Source organism: Rhinopithecus roxellana, chromosome 8 (assembly GCF_007565055.1).
Source record: "Rhinopithecus roxellana isolate Shanxi Qingling chromosome 8, ASM756505v1, whole genome shotgun sequence".
Taxonomy (NCBI): Eukaryota; Metazoa; Chordata; class Mammalia; order Primates; family Cercopithecidae; genus Rhinopithecus; species Rhinopithecus roxellana.
The window spans coordinates 46,533,480-46,550,660 of NC_044556.1; the positions used below are offsets into that span (position 1 = coordinate 46,533,480).

At 42.1% G+C, this 17,181-nt stretch overlaps 1 long non-coding RNA gene across 1 annotated transcript in view; it reads right to left on the bottom strand.

Annotated features, from left to right (window-relative positions):
• Positions 1 to 15,699, bottom strand: part of LOC115899153 — a 30,316-nt gene extending 14,617 nt beyond the window's left edge. The window contains exon 1 of the long non-coding RNA XR_004058828.1: positions 15,639 to 15,699. This is a non-coding gene — a long non-coding RNA (uncharacterized LOC115899153). The remainder of the gene's footprint in view (positions 1 to 15,638) is intronic.
• Positions 15,700 to 17,181: the final 1,482 nt, after the last annotated feature.

The following is a 17,181-nucleotide window of genomic DNA, read 5'->3' on the forward strand; positions in this document are numbered from 1 at the left end:
CTATTATTTCCCCATTTAATTTTTCATTTTTATTTTTATTTTAGATGGAGTCTCATTCTGTCGCCCAGGCTGGACTGCAGTGACTCAATCTTGGCTCACTGAAAGCTCCACCTCCCAGGTTCACGCCATTCTCCTGCCTCAGCCTCCTAAGTAGCTGGGACTACAGGTGCCCTCCATCATGCCCAGCTAACTGTTTTTGTATTTTAAGTAGAGACACGGTTTCACCGTGTTAGCCAGCATGGTCTTAATCTCCTGACCTCATGATCTGCCCGCCTCGGCCTCCCAAAGTGCTGGGATTACAGGCATGAGCCACTGCGCCCAGCCCCACTGAATGTTCTTGACACCCTGGTTGAAAATCGCTTGGTCATAGATACGTTTCTAAACTCTCAATTCTAGTCTGTTGATCTGTATATCTATCCTTACGCCAACATCACACTGTCTTGATTACCGTAGCTTTGTAGTAAGTTTTGAAATCAGGACATGTGAGCACCCCACCTTTCTTCATTTTCAAGAGTGTTTGGTTATTCAGGGTCCCCAAGTTTCCGTATGAATTTCAAAATTGTCTTGTCAGTTTTTATAAACAAATCAGATGGGATTCTGATACAGATTGTGTCGAATCTGTAGAGCAATTTGGAGAGTATTAACATCTTAACAATATTAAGTCTTCTGATCCGTGAACATGGGATCTTTCTATTTGCTTAGGTCTTTTCAATTTTTTTCAACAGTGTTTTGTAACTTTCAGAGAATACATTTTGCATTGCTTTTGTTAAATGTATTCGTATTTTATTCTTTTGTTATCTTAAATGGGATTGTTTTCGTTCTTTGTGTGTTTTTCTGAGACAGGGCCTCACTCTGTCACCTAGGCTGGAGTGCAGTGGCATGATCATGGCTCACTGCAGCCTCAACTTCCTGGGCTCAAGGGATCCTCCTGCCTCAGCCTCCCAAGGAGCTGGGACTACAGGTGCATGCCACCATGCCCAGCTAATTTGTTTTTATGTAGAGACAAGAGCTCACCATTTTGCCCAGGCTGGTCTCTAACTCCTGCACTTAAGTGATCCTCCCACCTTGGATTACAGGCGTGAGCCACTATACCCCACCTGGAATTGTTTTCTTAACAGTTATATATTTTCTGTAAATTGTTCATGTATTTTGTCTCTTTTTCTATTGAATTTTTGGTCTGCTCCTCCCCTCAATTTTTAAATATTGTTTACACACTAGGGATATTACCCCTTCATATATAATGCAAATATTTTCTCACAATTCGTCAGGGTTTTTTTTTTTTTTTTTTTGAGAAAATCTTGCTGTTGCCCAGGCTGGAATGCAGTGGAGCAATCTCAGCTCACTGTAACCTCCACCTCCCGGGTTCAAGTGATTCTCCAGCCACAGCATCCCAAGTAGCTGGGATTACAGGTGCCTACCATTGTGTCCAGAATTGGTTCCTTCTGGTGTGTTCTTGGTCTCGCTGACTTCAAGACTGAAGCCACAGACCCTCACGGTGAGTGTTACAGTTCTCAAAGATGGTATGTCTGGAGTTTGTTCCTTCCAATGTTCAGATGAGTCCGGAGTTTCTTCCTTCCAGTGGACTGGTGGTCTCACTTGACTTCAGGAGTGAAGCCGCAGACCTTCACAGTGAGTGTTACATCTCTTAAACATGGCGTGTCCGGAGTTGTTTGTTCCTTCCGGTGGGTTCATGGTCTCACCGACTTCTGAATTGAAGCTGCAGACCTTTGCGGTGAGCATTACAGCTGATAAAGGTAGTGCAGATCCAAAGAGTGAGCAGCAGCAAAACTTAGTGTAAAGAGCAAAAGAAGAACGCTTCCACACCCTGGAAGGGAACCCGAGTAGATTGCTGCTGTTGGCTCAGGTGGCCAGCTTTTATTGCCTTATTTGTCCTGCCCATTGGTCCATTTTACAGAGTGCTGACTGGTCCGTTTTTACAGAGTGCTGATTGGTGTGTTTACAAACCTTTAGCTAGACACAGAGCGATTGGTCCATTTTTACAGGGTACTGATTGGTGCATTTATAAACCTTTAGCTAGATACAGAGCACTGATTGGTGCATTTACAATCCTTTAGCTAGACAGAAAAGTTCTCCAAGTCCCCACTCGACCCAGGAAGTACAGTTGGCTTCACCTCTCACCATCACGCCTGGCTAGTGTTTTGTATTTTTAGTAGAGACAGGTTTCAGCATGTTGGTCAGGCTGGTCTCAAACTCCTGACCTCAAGTAATCTGCCCACCTTGGCCTCCCAAAGTGTTGGGATTACGGGCGTGAGCCACTATGCCAGGCCATGCTTTCTTTTTGTTTGTGGTGCATATTTTTGCCATGCAAAAAATTTTTATTTAACATAATGAAATTTATTTTTTTCTTTTATTACCTCTGAATTTTGAGTCGTTATTAGAAAAATTTTCTCCACATTCAGTCTATAGAATGCACCCATGTTCTTTTTTTATTATTTGTATGGTTTCATTATTTTCCATTTAGATCCCTGATCTATTTGGAATTTTTTAATTTTAATTTTTTTTTTTTTTTTTTTTTTTTTTGAGACGGAGTCTCGCTGTGTCGCCCAGGCTGGAGTGCAGTGGCGCGATCTCGGCTCACTGCAAGCTCCGCCTCCCGGGTTCCCGCCATTCTCCCGCCTCAGCCTCCGAGTAGCTGGGACTACAGGCGCCCGCCACCGCGCCCGGCTAGTTTTTTGTATTTTTAATAGAGACGGGGTTTCACCGTGTTAGCCAGGAGGGTCTCGATCTCCTGACCTCGTGATCCGCCCGCCTTGGCCTCCCAAAGTGCTGGGATTACAGGCTTGAGCCACCGCGCCCGGCCTTAAATTTTTTTAATACAGATAGAGTCTCACTGTGTTACCCAGGCTGGAGTGTAGTGATGCTATTATGCCTCACTGCAGCCTTGAACTCCTGGGCGCAAGTGATCCTCTTGCTTCAGCTTCCCAAGTAGCTAGGACTACAGTCACATGCCAATATGCCTGGCTAAAATTTTTTAAAAAATTTGTAGAGATGGGGGTCTTGCTATGTTACCCAGACTGAAGCTCTGGCCTCAAGTGAGCCTCTCACCCAGCCCTCCCAAAGCACTGGGATTACAGGCATGAGTCACCATGCTTAGACTTTTTGGAGTTTATTATCTATTTATTTATTTATTTATTTATTTATTTATTTATTTATTTATTTATTTTTTGAGATGGAGTCTTGCTCTATCGCCCAGGCTGGAGTGCAGTGGCGTGATCTTGGCTCACTGCAAGCTCCATCTCCCGGGTTCATGCCATTCTCCTGCCTCAGTCTCCCGAGTAGCTGGGACTACAGGCGCCTGCCACCACACCCGGCTAATTTTTTGTAGTTTTAGTAGAGACAGGGTTTTACCGTGTTAGCCAGGATGGTCTGGATTTCCTGACCTCATGATCCGCCCACCTCAGCCTCCCAAAGTGCTGGATTACAGGCGTGAGCCACCACACCCGGCTCCCCCCTCCCCTTTTTATTTTTTGAGATGGAGTCTTGCTCTGTGGCCAGGCTGAAGTGCAGTGGCACGATCTCGGCTCACTACAACCTTTGCCTCCTGGGTTCAAGCAATTCTTCTGCCTCAGTCTCCTGAGTAGCTGGGACTACAGGCAGGCACCACCACACCTAGCTAATTTTTGTACTTTTAGTAGAGATGGGGTTTTGCCATGTTGGCTAGGATGGTCTCGATCTCTTGACCTCGTGATCTGCCCGCCTTGACCTCCCAAAGTGCTGGGATTACAAGTGTGAGCCACCGTGCCCGGCCAACAAGGGGGATTTTTTATATCTTGAGGGCCAGATATGGACTCCACAGATAGGGTCCAGACTGGGGTCGTATAAAAGAAGATTCCACCCAAGAGGGCTTCCTGCTAGGATGAAGTTACTTTAACAGAATGTGGCTAGAGGTAAATATATTAGACTCAGCATTGTAAAGACCAATCAGAAGAAGGACATTGACTCTGAGTTATCTGCAGATAGATAACCTTAAAGGGGGAATTTCTGAGAAACCTATAAAAAGCATATCATGAGAGAAAGTACCCTGAACATCATCCTAGAAAGAGAGAGAGAGAAAAAATCCCCACATCTACAGTGCCAGCTACTTGGGAGGATTGCTTGAGCCCAGGAGTTTGAGGCTAGCCTGGGCAACAAAGCAAGACCCCATCTAGTAAATAGAAAAAAGCCAATAGATTTGTTTTGAAAAGTGGTTTAATGGCTATTTTGGTTACACACAAGCAAAGCTAAAATCTTGTTTGGTAAAAAGTTAATTGAGATGATGCAGAGCTAAACTGCTCTGTGAAACAATATCACGAGTTGTGGTTATTATGGTACAGAGTTGTACCTTGCCAGAGAATTGCAAGGAAGTGGTCCTAAGACCTAGGATGAGAGAAAAGTGGTCCAGAGTTCCTCCCAATGGCTAAAAAGTATGGAAATATTGGTAAATATTTGTACCACCCTTTGGGTATATGTATATTATTTATAGATATATCACATTGTTTATGTATCTTGTCCTTTCTACAGTGCTCTTTCAGAACAAGGTCATATGCATTTTTGCATTCAAAATTGCAGCAATTTCTCACTCCCTGTATCTATTAATATCCTTTTGGAGGCTGGCCTGTGATGGCTCATGCCTGTACTCCCAGCACTTGGGAGGCCGAGGCAGGTGGATCGCTTGAGCTTAGGAGTTCAATACCAGCTTAGGCAACATGGAGAAACCCCATTTCTACAAAACATACAAAAGTTAGCTGGTGTGGTGGCTCATGCCTAAAGACGCAGCTATTTGGGAGGCTGAGGCTGGAGAATCACTTGAGCCTGGGAAGCAGAGGTTGCAGTGAGCCAATATTGTGCCACTGCACACCAGCCTGGGCAACAGTGAGACCCTGTCTCAAAAAAAAAAAAAAATTCTTTTGGGCTTATTTCCAAAATATTTCTCACGTAAATTTTCTTCTCTGTTTCTTTCCAGCCACCTCTGTACTCCAGGCCATCAAATGCCAGACTCCTGGAAATGCACTCTGATTTCCTGAAAACACTCTTATTCCCCTCCAAACCACAAAGTGATCTTTAATAACTGCAAATTAATCAGTGATCTGATCAAAATCCTTTTTCATCTTCCCACTGTCTTAATGGGGCTCCAAGGCTCTTGACAATTTATTCTAACCTTATTTCTTACCTCTCTATCCCTTGTACTTTCTGACTTGGCAATGGTGGGCTTCTCATAGTTCCATGAATTTTGCATGCCCTTCTCTTCCCCTTTGCCTTCAAGCCTTTTCCCTTAACATTCTCTTTGTGTTATTCTCTTCCCTCTATATTCAACTTCTAGGTTTTGCTTAAATATTAATTTTCTAGGCAGATCTTTCAGTAATAATCACTATAATTTATTATATTACTTTAGTCTGTACTGGCTGATAAAATTGTAATCCTTTATGAGAGTGGGGATCATATGGAATTTGTTTATTCTAAAAGTCTGGGATATATTAGATGTTCAATAAATATTTGTTCAATGAATGAATGTAGCACTGTATGTTTCTAAAGTGGGTATGTAAAACTGTTTGTTGAATGAACGAATGACTTTGAGATATGGTGTTGGCATTGAATTAAGACAGAAGACTACTGGTGATCTAAAATGAAATAGTGTCAGCAGAGTAGTGAAAAACGAATCCAGATTTTAGTGGATAAAGCAGCAAAGGACAGTGAGGAAATGAAGACACTAAGATTTTAAATCATTTATGAGAAGTTCAACTAGGAAAGAAAGAAGATAAGTAGAATAGCAGCTGAAAGCCTATTGCAGAATTAAGTGAGGGATTCCTTTTCACAGGCAGAACAGAAAGGTATCAGGTAGGATACTTTTGGTTGCAAGTGACAGAAAAGCCCACTCACATGAGATTTAAAAATAAAATGGAATTTATTGATTCATATGACCAAAAAGTCCAGAGTGAGGCTACCTTTAGCTATGACTGAATCCAGAGATTCAAAGTATCAGGGTTCTGCCTTTATGTGTCTATGGCTTTTCTTAACCCTGCCTTTCTTCTATGTTGATTTAATCCCCAGTTTGGGCTTCCTTTACGGTATCAAGAATGACTTCAGCAAATTCAAACCTCACATATTCCCCCTACCTATCATCTCTCCTACTCCTTTCCGGAGGAAAAAAGAACACTTTTACATCAGTTGAGGATTCTTGTTTGCAAGCAACAGGAATAGATTCTCCCTTAAATAGAAAATATATTTATTGTAAAGAGGTCAGATAGCTCTCAGAAAGATAACTAGTCTTATAAACAGGCAGAAATCAAGAGAAGCCAGCCATCAGGAACCATAGCCAGGGAGAGCACAGGAAAAGTCTGATTAGGGCAACTCTGGCATTAGACATTGCCACCACCGGACACTGCTGTTGCCGAGCACTGCTGCTACTGTCACTGGAAACTGCTGCCTCTGGCATGGCTGAATTATAAATTGTGTCATCTTTGTGTCACTCAATATTCCAATCTCTGGCTAGAGCATCTGACTGATCAAGGCTGAGTCATGCACTAACACCTTGGCTGCCAGAGGGTGGAAGAGGGAATATTTGATTTCTCTAGGCCTCTGCAGTGGGAATTGTTTCTCACAGATTCATATAAAGAAAGATTTCTTTCTTTTTTTTTTTTTTTTTTGAGACGGAGTCTCACTGTGTCGCCCAGGCTGGAGTGCAGTGGTGCGATCTCGGCTCACTGCAAGCTCCGCCTCCCGGGTTCATGCCATTCTCCCGCCTCAGCCTCCGAGTCGCTGGGACTATAGGCGCCCGCCACCATGCCCGGCTAATTTTTTGTATTTTTAGTAGAGATGGGGTTTCACCGTGTTAGCCAGGATGGTCTCGATCTCCTGACCTCGTGATCCGCCCGCCTCTGCCTCCCAAAGTGCTGGGATTACAGGCTTGAGCCACCGATAAAGAAAGATTTCTTCATGGCCGGGTGCAGTGGCTCACGCCTGTAATCCCAACACTTTGGGAAGTCGAGTCAGGTGGATCATTTGAGGTCAGGAGTTCAAGACCAGCCTAGTTAACATAGCGGAAGCCCACGTCTACAAAAGATACAAAAAATTAGCTGGGCATAGTGGTGCACACCTGTAATCCCAGATACTTGGGATGTTGAGGTGGGAAGATCACTTGAACCTGAGAGGTGGAGGTTGCAGTGAGCTGAGATCGCGTCTCTGCACTCCAGTCTAGGCAACAGAGAGACTTCGTCACACAAAAGAAAAAAAAGGAAAAAGAAAAAAAAAAAAGAAAAAAAAATTTCTGCAAACAGGAAGGGTAGTTGAATGTTGGGCAGACAAAAAATGACAAACCTCCATTCTTTGGTCTTGGCCCCAATCTAGTTATAGGCTATTTTTTTTTAAATTCACCTAAAATTTAAAGACATGGAAAGGTTGAGAATAAAAGGGATAGAAAAAGGCATATTTGGTAAAGACTAGCCAAAATAAAATTGAGGAGCTATATTAATATCAGGCAAAATAGAACTAAATCCAAAAGCATTGTATATATATGTCTTTTTTGTGGGGAGACGGAGTCTCACTCTGTTTCCCAGGCTGGGGTGCAGTGGCGTGACTCAGCTCACTACAACCTCCTCCTCCTGGGTTCAAGCAATCCTCCTGCCTCAGCCTCCTGAGTAGCTGGGACTACAGGCATGCGCCACCACACCCACTAATTTTTTATTTTTAGTAGAGACGGGATTTCACCATGTTGGCCAGGCTGGTCTCAAACTCCTGACCTCAGGTGATCCACGTGCCTTGGCCTCCCAAAGTGCTGGGATTACAAGCATGAACCACTGTGCCCGGCCACAAAAAGCATTATTAAGGATAGAGAGGATTAATAAGTAATGATCAAGGGTTCAATTCACTAGGAAGATATAACAGTTCTAAATTATATGTACCTTCTTGGGTACACTGAAAGTCCAGACTTTACCACATTGATATATGCATGTGAGAAATCTGTACTTGTATCCACTAAATAAAATAAATAAATAAATAAATAAATAAATAAATAAATTGTATACATCTAATAAAACAGTCTCAAGATAAATAAGAAAGCAATAGAACTCTAGAGAGAAATAGGTATAAACCACCATTATGGTAGACAGAACACATACTCTTCTCAAGTATTAATAGGTTGACTAGGCAAAAATCAGTGAAGATATAGAATATTTGAATAATACAATTAACAAGCTTGATTTATTGAACAGCTATAGAACTTTGTGCCCTATAATTAGCAAATTCGTATTTTTCCATTGTAGTCTTTAATCCCATTTGAGTTGGGCTTTTTGGTCATGTGTAACTAAGAATCCTACTTCTGTTTTAAATAACTAGAAAGTTTCTATTCCCTGCAAATAAATCCTGATTGACACAAATACCAAGCTGAGTTTTTTCCAGAAATGCAAGGGTAGTTTACACGTGAAAACCTATAAGTGACATTTAGTATATAGATTAAATGAAAAAATTACCTCAATGATTACAGAAAAAGCATTTGATAAAACTTAATACTAGCTGGCTGGGTGTGGTGGCTCACACCTGTAATCCCAGCACTTTGGGAGGCCGAGGCGGGCAGATCACGAGGTCAGGAGATCGAGACCATTCTGGCTAACACGGTGAAACCCCGTCTCTACTAAAAATACAAAAAATTAGCCGGGTGTGGTGGCCTGTAGTCCCAGCTACTTGGGAGGCTGAGGCAGGAGAATGGCGTGAACCCAGGAGGTGGAGCTTGCAGTGAGCTGAGATTGCCCCACTGCACTCCAGCCTGGGCGACAGAGTGAGACTCCATCTCAAAAAAAAAAAAAAAAAAAAAAAAAAAAATACTAGCCAAGGCAGGAGGATTGCCTGAGTCCAGGAGTTTGAGATCAGCCTGAGCAACATAGTGAGACCCCATCTCTATTAAAAAAAAAAAAAGAAAAAAAAAGATACTAATATAAAACACCTATGTTAATATTCTTAGCAAAATAGGGATAGAAAGGAGCTCCTTTAACCCATTTATGCCTGAGGGTGCAATTTTTTGAATTTTTGCAATCAGACTTTGGTGATAACCTTGAGCAGTAGGACATAAACAACTCCCACATGCTTAGGGTTCCAATAATGGAACACTAGGCATAAGTGGGGTTATCCATAAAAAATGTGTAGACTGGGTATGGTGGCTCATACCTGTAATCCCAGCATTTTGGGAGGCTGAGGCAGCAGGATTGCTTGAGGCTAGGAGTTTGAGACCAGACGGGGCAACATAGTGAGACCCCTCTCTCTAAAAAAATTTAAAAATTAGCCAGGCAAGATGGTGCATGTCTGTACTTCCAGTTTCTCAGGAGGCTGAAGTGGGATGATCACTTGAATCCTGGAGGTCAAGGCTATAGTAAACCATGATAGCATCACTGTCTTCCAGCCTGGGTGACAGAGTGACACCCGGTCCAAACAACAAAAAAAAAAAGTATAGCAAACCTACTACTTAATGGTTAACAGTTGAAAGATTTTCCTTTTAAAATCAGGAACCAGACAAAAATGTTCACTATATTAACTTTTATGTAACATAATTTTGGAAGTCCCAGCCAATGCAGTAAGATAAGATGAAAAAAAAGAAGAAAACAAAAGTTTGCTATTCACAGACGTCATTGCCCGCAGATGAGTCTAAAGAAAAATATGAGACAATTAGAGCTTAGCAAGGTGGCTGGATAAGATACATAAGTCAATTATATTTCTAAATACCAGCAACACACAAGAAAATGTAATTTTTTTAAAAGCATCATTTACAATGACATTAAAAATACGTAAGATATTTACAAATAAGTCTAACAAAAGTTGAATAGGACCAGTTTGGAAACAATTACCAAACTTTACTGATAGTCATTAAAGAACGCTTAAGTAAATGAAGGGATATACCATGTTTGTGGATTCAGCATAGTAGTTAGTTCTCCCCAGATTGGTCTAAGGATACAATTCAACTCCACCAAAATCCCATCAGGATTTTTTGAGAAAACTGACAAATCAATTTTCTTAAACATATGTAGGAACTCAAAGGCTCAAGAATAGAGAAGATAGAAGCCGGGCATGGTGGCTCACGCCTGTAGTCCTAGCACTTTGGGAGGTTGAGGCTGGCATATCTCCTGAGGTCAGGAGTTCAAGACCATCCTAAGCAACATGTTAAAACCCCATCTGTACAAAAAATACAAAATTTAGCTGGGCCTGGTGGTGGGCACCTGTAGTCCCAGCTACTTGGGAGGCTGAGGTGGGAGGATCTCTTAAGCCAGGGAGGTTGAGGCTGCAGTGAGCCGAGTTCATTTCATACCACTGCAATCCAGGCTGGATGATAAAGCGAGACCCTGTCTCAACAACAACAACAAAAAGACATTCTGAGGAAAAAGAATAGGGTAGAGAGATTTTCCTTACCAGCTATCAAGGTTTATTATAAAGCTATGGGGTTTATGACAATGGGGTAGGCATGTAGGCATAGATACCCCTAGAGAGCCCAGAGACAAATCACACATTTACAGAAACTTGAATTATAACACAGTGGGTATTGTTGGTCACAGGAAAAGCATGAACTATTCAATACGTGATGCTGGAAAATAGGATATTTATTTTAAAAATTGCATTTAGTTATATGCAAAAGGCAAACTTAAAAACCTTTGGAAGAAAATATGGCATATCTTTATGACTTCAGGCACATATTTTCTCATTATTCATCATTACATTCTTCAAAAAAGGACATCTTATTTTACCCTGGCACTTGCAGATCTCACTAGACCTCTTCAGCCTGAATATTTTATTTATTTTCCACCTTCTCTCAATTAGTGCATTTCAAGAGACTTCCATCTTTCTTTGATTTCCTTTCATTTATTCTCCTTATCACAAATTTCTAGTATAATTTTGTACTAAGTAAACTGTCTGAATCTTATAAAGTTAAAGAGAAAAATTTTTAAAAAAAGTCCTTCCTGAAAGCAAATAATTCCAAAGCAATTTGCTGGGTAAAGTGGGAAAGGAGCCCAAATGGAAGAATCAAGGGAGGCTTTATTGAAGAGGCCAACACAAGAATTGAATTGAGGGCTAAGAATGAGTTTACCTGGCAGCTAAAAGTGGGAAAGGGGAGAAGGAAAGAAGATATTTCAAGTAAAGACATGAAGGTTTAAGGGAGGACAATATAGTATGTTTGAGAAACAGCGATTGTTTGGTAAGCCTTTGAGATATATTTTACTGAATAGATAGGATTGGTAGCCAAGGCAGCTCACAAGGGACCTGGTGTTGCATATTAAACACTCAGGACTCAGCTTTGTAATCAGTGGGGAGCCATTGGAAAGCTTGTAAACATGAAAATTACATCATTAGATGTTTGTGTTAGAAATATCAGATAGGGCCGAGTGCAGTGGCTCACGCCTGTAATCCTAGCACTTTGGGAGGCTGAGGCGGGCAGATCACAAGGTCAGGAGATCAAGACCATCCTGGCTAACACGGTGAAACCCCGTCTCCACTAAAAATATAAAAAATTAGCCAGGCGTGGTGGTGGGCGCCTGTAGTCCCAGCTACTTGGGAGGCTGGGGCAGGAGAATGGCATGAACCTGAGAGGCAGAGGTTGCAGTGAGCTGAGATTGTGCCACTGCACTCCAGCCTGGGCAACAGAGTGAGACTCTGTCTCAAAAAAAAAAAAAGAAAAAAAAAAAGAAAGAAAGAAAGAAAAGAAATATCAGATAGGCAGGAATATGTAGGCTACATGAGGCAACAATTAACCTGATACTCTTCTATCAATATGAGTTTCTACAGGGTGAACATTCATTTCCTGTAGGAAATGTTTGTCAATGTGGAAACTCAATGTCAGAAGGAACATGCTGCTTCTCTTGGGTGTAGGGTATGAACAGTACGACCTTCATCGATTAATAAACTCAGTTGGGAGTGGTATTAGTTACAGAAGTCTTTGTAGAGGTGATGGCTGAGCTCTACTTGAAACAAGAAAAGAGCACTCCAAATAAAGGAATAATGATGGAGACAGGAAGCATTGAAGCTTTTTGGAAAATGATGCTTAATTTAACATAGCGGAACTCACAATGCATGAAAGTGAAGGGTATAAAATTTCACATTGGGCTGGGCGTGGTGGCTCACACCTGTAATCCCAGCACTTGGTGTGCCAAGGTGGATGGATCACCTGAGATTGGGACTTCAAGACCAGCCTAATCAATATGGAGAAACCCCATCTCTACTAAAAATACTAAATTAGCCAGGCGTGGTGGCACATGCCTAAAATGTCAGCCACTTGGGAGGCTGCGGCAGGATAATTTCTTGAACCCGGGAGGTGGAGGTTGTAGTGAGCCAAGAACGCGCCATTGCATTCCAGCCTGTGCAACAAGAGCGAAATTCTCTCTCAATAAATACATACATACATACGTACATACATACATACATACATACATAAAATCTCACATTGGAAGGAAACTTTAAAGGTCATCTTTTACCACCTTCTAATCATTCCTGTAAAGCCCCTGCTTGAGCTCCTTGTGTGACAGGGGCTGGGCACTGACTATCTCCTGGCAGTCTTTCTATTTCAGAAGGTTCTGGAAGGCAGTTAATTTTTTACCTTGAGCCAAATCTGTCTTCTTAGTGCAGCTTCACTTTTAACTTAGGACTGTATAAGGCAACACATATCTTTTCCATACACAAGAGTATTAATAGCTATTAAGTATGTTTGATTGGTTTCTCAGAGGATGTGGTCTACCACTCTACCCTTTTTCTACTGAAGATTTTCTAGTGTGTCTATATTCCTTTTAAAATGTGGTGCCTGATACAGAATACAAGATGCATGCAAACTCAAGATTATTCATCTAGGTACTATACTTCTGTTGCTTAAGGCAGGACCATACTGAACCTTGAAAGTCAGGGCAAGGACTTTGAATTTTGTTCTTTCAGGTATTGGGAAGCAATGGAAGGTTTTGAGCAGGTAAACATTTTGGGAGCAGGGGCCATATCTTACTATGTATATCCCATTGATTCTAACTGGAATGTAAGCTCTAGGTGTCTGTCCCATTCATAGCATGGCTTCAGTGCCTGGGGAGGGCTGGCGTATTTTATGTATTTAATACACCTACATGAATGACTTAATACAAATCTCTATCAGTGTCTGGCACATAGTGTGTACAACAGTTCATACTTGTTTAATTCAGGCAGGTAAATGGTCAAAGCCATACTTCAGGAGGATAACTGGCAAGAGTGCATAAAAAGTATTGGAGATAACACACACTATAGGGTGAAAACAACAAGAGGAGTTTTAGCAGTCTCAACAAGGGGAAACAAGGGCTAGGGTAACACAGTGAGTAACAGAAAGGAAAGAATGGATGTGAGATTGTAAAAGAGAATTTGTGACTACCTAAAAATTAAATGGACATGTAGAAGAAGGAAGTGATAAAGAAAACTCTTGGGCTTGAATTTGGAAAGCTGAAAGAAAAATGTTGCCATTCATAGAATTTATTTTAGGAGTTGCAGAGTTTTATTTTTAAAATTATTATTATTATTATTATTATTTTTGAGACAGAGTCTCGCTCTGTCACCCAGGCTGAAGTGCAGTGGTACGATCTCGGCTCACTGCAAGCACTGTCTCCTGGATTCACGCCATTCTCCTGCCTCGGCCTTCTAAGTAGCTGGGACTACAGGCACCTGCTGCCATGCCTGGCTAAGTTTTTGTATTTTTTAGTGGAGACGGGGTTTCACTGTGTTAGCCAGGATGGTCTCGATCTCCTGACCTTGTGATCTACCCGCCTCGGCCTCCCAGAGTGCTGGGATTACAGGCATAAGCCACTGTGCCCGAAGGAGTGGCAGATATTTTAAGGCACTAGGATGAAATCAGTCTGGGGTAGGCTGAATTTAAATGCACTGACACAATATGCTCAGGAGGCTAAAATGTGGGACTGGAATTCAGAAGTAGAGTGATATCGGCTAGGCACCATGACTCATTCCTATAATCCCAGCACTTTGAGAGGCCGAGGTGGGTGCTTGAGCCCAGGAATTCGAGACAAGTCTGGGCATCATAGCAAGACCCCATCTCTACAAAAAAACAAAAACAAAACCAAATTAGCCTGCTGTGGTGGCACGCACCTGTAGTCCCTCCCAGCTACTCAGGAGGGTGATGTGGGAGGATCGATTGAGCCCAGGAGATCAAGGCTGCAGTGAGCCATGATCACACCACTGCATTCCAGCCTGGGTGACAAAGCAAACCCCTGTCTCAAAAAATAAATAAATAAAATAAAATAACAATACATTCTTATTAGAAAGAAAAATGCTGATGCATACTTTCTAAGTATGCCATGTATATTTTTTACTCATTTTCATATGTAGTGATCCAGATTTTGCATGGTCTAAAGTTTATACAACATGGGAGTCTCTCTTTAAGGAAAGGATAAAAGATTTAAAATACGAAATTAGGGCCGGGTGCAGTGGCTCACCCCTGTAATCCCAGTACTTTGGGAGGCTGAGGTGAGGGGATCACCTTCGGTCAGGAGTTTGAGACCGGCCTGGCCAACATGGTGAAACCCTGTCTCTACTAAAAAGTACAAAAAATTAGCCAGGCGTGGTGGTGCATGCCTGTAGTCCCCGCTACTCGGGAGGCTGAAGCAGGAGAATTGCTTGAACCTGGGAGGCAGAGGTTGCAGTGAGCCAAGATTGCGCCACTGCACTCCAGCCTAGGCGACCTCTGTCTCAAAAAATAAAATAAAATAAAATAAAATAAAATAAATTAGGTAAAATGTTTTCAAAATGGGGGAAAAAGTCACAACAAATTTACTTCTTAGGCGAAATAGCTTTTCTTGAGAAATACACTTTCAAAAATGGTAGAGCTAAAATCTGTTTTTCCAAAGAGAATACCTGTCCTGTAATTTTTTTTTTTTAAGTGGCTTTTAAGGTTCTTGTTTTGTTTGAGATGAGAAGCTGCACTTCTTGGGATTAGAGTAGGAGAAAGGAGGTGTGGTGTGAAGCTATTGGTTTATGTTAAATTTGGACCTACTAAAGTAAGGATCAGAATAATGGCATTTACAAATCCTTGGAAACATCAATTCCACTTTCAGTTCCAGAAAGATCCATCACCTTTTCCTTTCTCTGTGTTCCTTTTCCAGATCACTTCATTCTTCCCACCTGCAATGCCCTGCCATTCTTGAAGAAGACCAAAATACTAAAAAGACCCAGTTTTTCTCTCCTGGCCATAAGTTTAGTGCAAAGAGAGAGATGATGGTGAAGAAACACAATAATGCAGCTTTTTAACTATAATCCTTAAAAATCAAAGACACTCTCTGGCTAATAAGACTAATCAGAGGTCCCCCCAACTTTCCTCAAAAAGAGACTATGCCCAAGACATCCCTTCTCAGATAAAAGTTTAACTTTTCCTAAAAGGCTCTAACGGAAAAGGTCTCAGGCTGAGACAGAAGGGTTGCTTGAGCCCAGGAGTTTGAGTTCAGTCTGGGCATCATAGCAAGATCCTCCTGCCTCTAAAAATAATAATAACAATAATAATAATGATAATAATAATAATAAAACTCTTTACTTCCTTCAGTCATTTCCCCCACGATTTCCCAAGTTCATAGCAAGGTGCTATTAAACTCAGAAGAATTGCTGGAATTTATCCCAGTGAAAACTCCACCAGGAAGGCCATGTGGGTAGTTACTTACCTTCTGAGAGCGGATATCCAAGGCTAGATTCACCTGTTGCCAGAGCAGTCTCCTCCTACTCAAGTACATCTCTTGTCAGTCTGTTTTTATCAACCTCTTCTCACAAAAGGAGAGTGGTTGGTAGCTCTCTCCCTTCCCCACTCCCAAGCTGAACTCAGAAGCTTCATGAATAGTTCAACTGAAACAGGATCAAGTTTCAGACACTCCCACACTGAGAAAATGATCCCACTAGATTAAATTGCAGCCTAGATCAGTGGAGGACTATTTCCACAACTCTGCCAGGGCTGGGACAGCCACCATTAAAAGCTCAGGTAAAAATTTCTTTCTTTCTTTTTTTTTTGAGACAGCATCTCGCTCTGTTGCCCAGGCTGGAGTGTAGTGGTGCGATCTTGGCTCACTGCAACCTCTACCTCCTGGGTTCAAGTGATCTTCTGCCTCAGCCTCCCAAGTAGCTGGGACTACAAGTGCATGCCACCATGCCCAGCTAATGTTTGTATTTTTAGTATAGACGGGGTTTCACCATATTGGCCAGGCTGGTCTCAAACTGCTGACCTTGTGTTCTGCCCTTCTTGGCCTCCCAAAGTGCTGGATTACAGGTATGAGCCACCATGCCTGGCCTCAGGTAAAAACTTCTAAGTAGGATCACATGAGTGGTAGAGGATGGATTGGTAGCCAGCTTTTTGGTCTATGCAATGGGTCTCTGAATTAGCAGTATCTCCCAGGGACTTGTTAGAAATGCAAATCCTTGGACCCTTATCCTGGTCCTAATGAATAAGAAATGTTGGGGGTGTTGGCCTTTGTGTGTGTGTGTATGTGTGTGTGTGTGTATTTAAGAGATGGGGTCTCACTATGTTGCCCAGGCTGGAGTGCAGTGGCTATTCGTAGGTGAATCACAGTGCACTACAGCCTCAAACTCCTGGGCTCAAGTAATCCTCCTGCCTCAGCCTCCCTAGTAGCTGGGACTATTGGCATGCACCACCACTTCCTGCGGCATTTGTGTTTTAACCAGCTTCTCTAGGTGATTGTGATGTATGCTTAAGTTTGAGAACTACTTGTCAACAGGATTAGTGATGCTTTAAAATGTTTTCCCTCTTGCCTCAGAAGAATTTTACTTGACACATTTGATTTAAAAAGTCAAAACTGGCCCAGTCATGGTGGCTCATGCCAGTAATTCCAGCACTTTCCGAGGCTGAGGTAGGTGGATCATTTGAGGTCGGGAGTTAGAGACCAGCCCGGACATCATGGCAAAACCCTGTCTCTACTAAAAATACAAAAATTGGCTGGGTACGGTGGTGTGCGCTTGTGGTCCCAGCTACTCAGGAGGCAGAGGTTGCAGTGAGCCGAGATCGCGCCCCTGCACTCCAGCCTGGGTGACAGAGCCAGTCTCCATCTCAAAAAAAAAAAAAAAAAAAAATCTGCTTTATTCTTTTTAATGGCTGCTGAGTACTCAAGTACTCCATTTTCTCTATTGGTAGCCTTTTGTATTGTTTCAAATTTCTTATTATAGCAACATTGCAATAAATATCTCTGTGTGTGTGTGTGT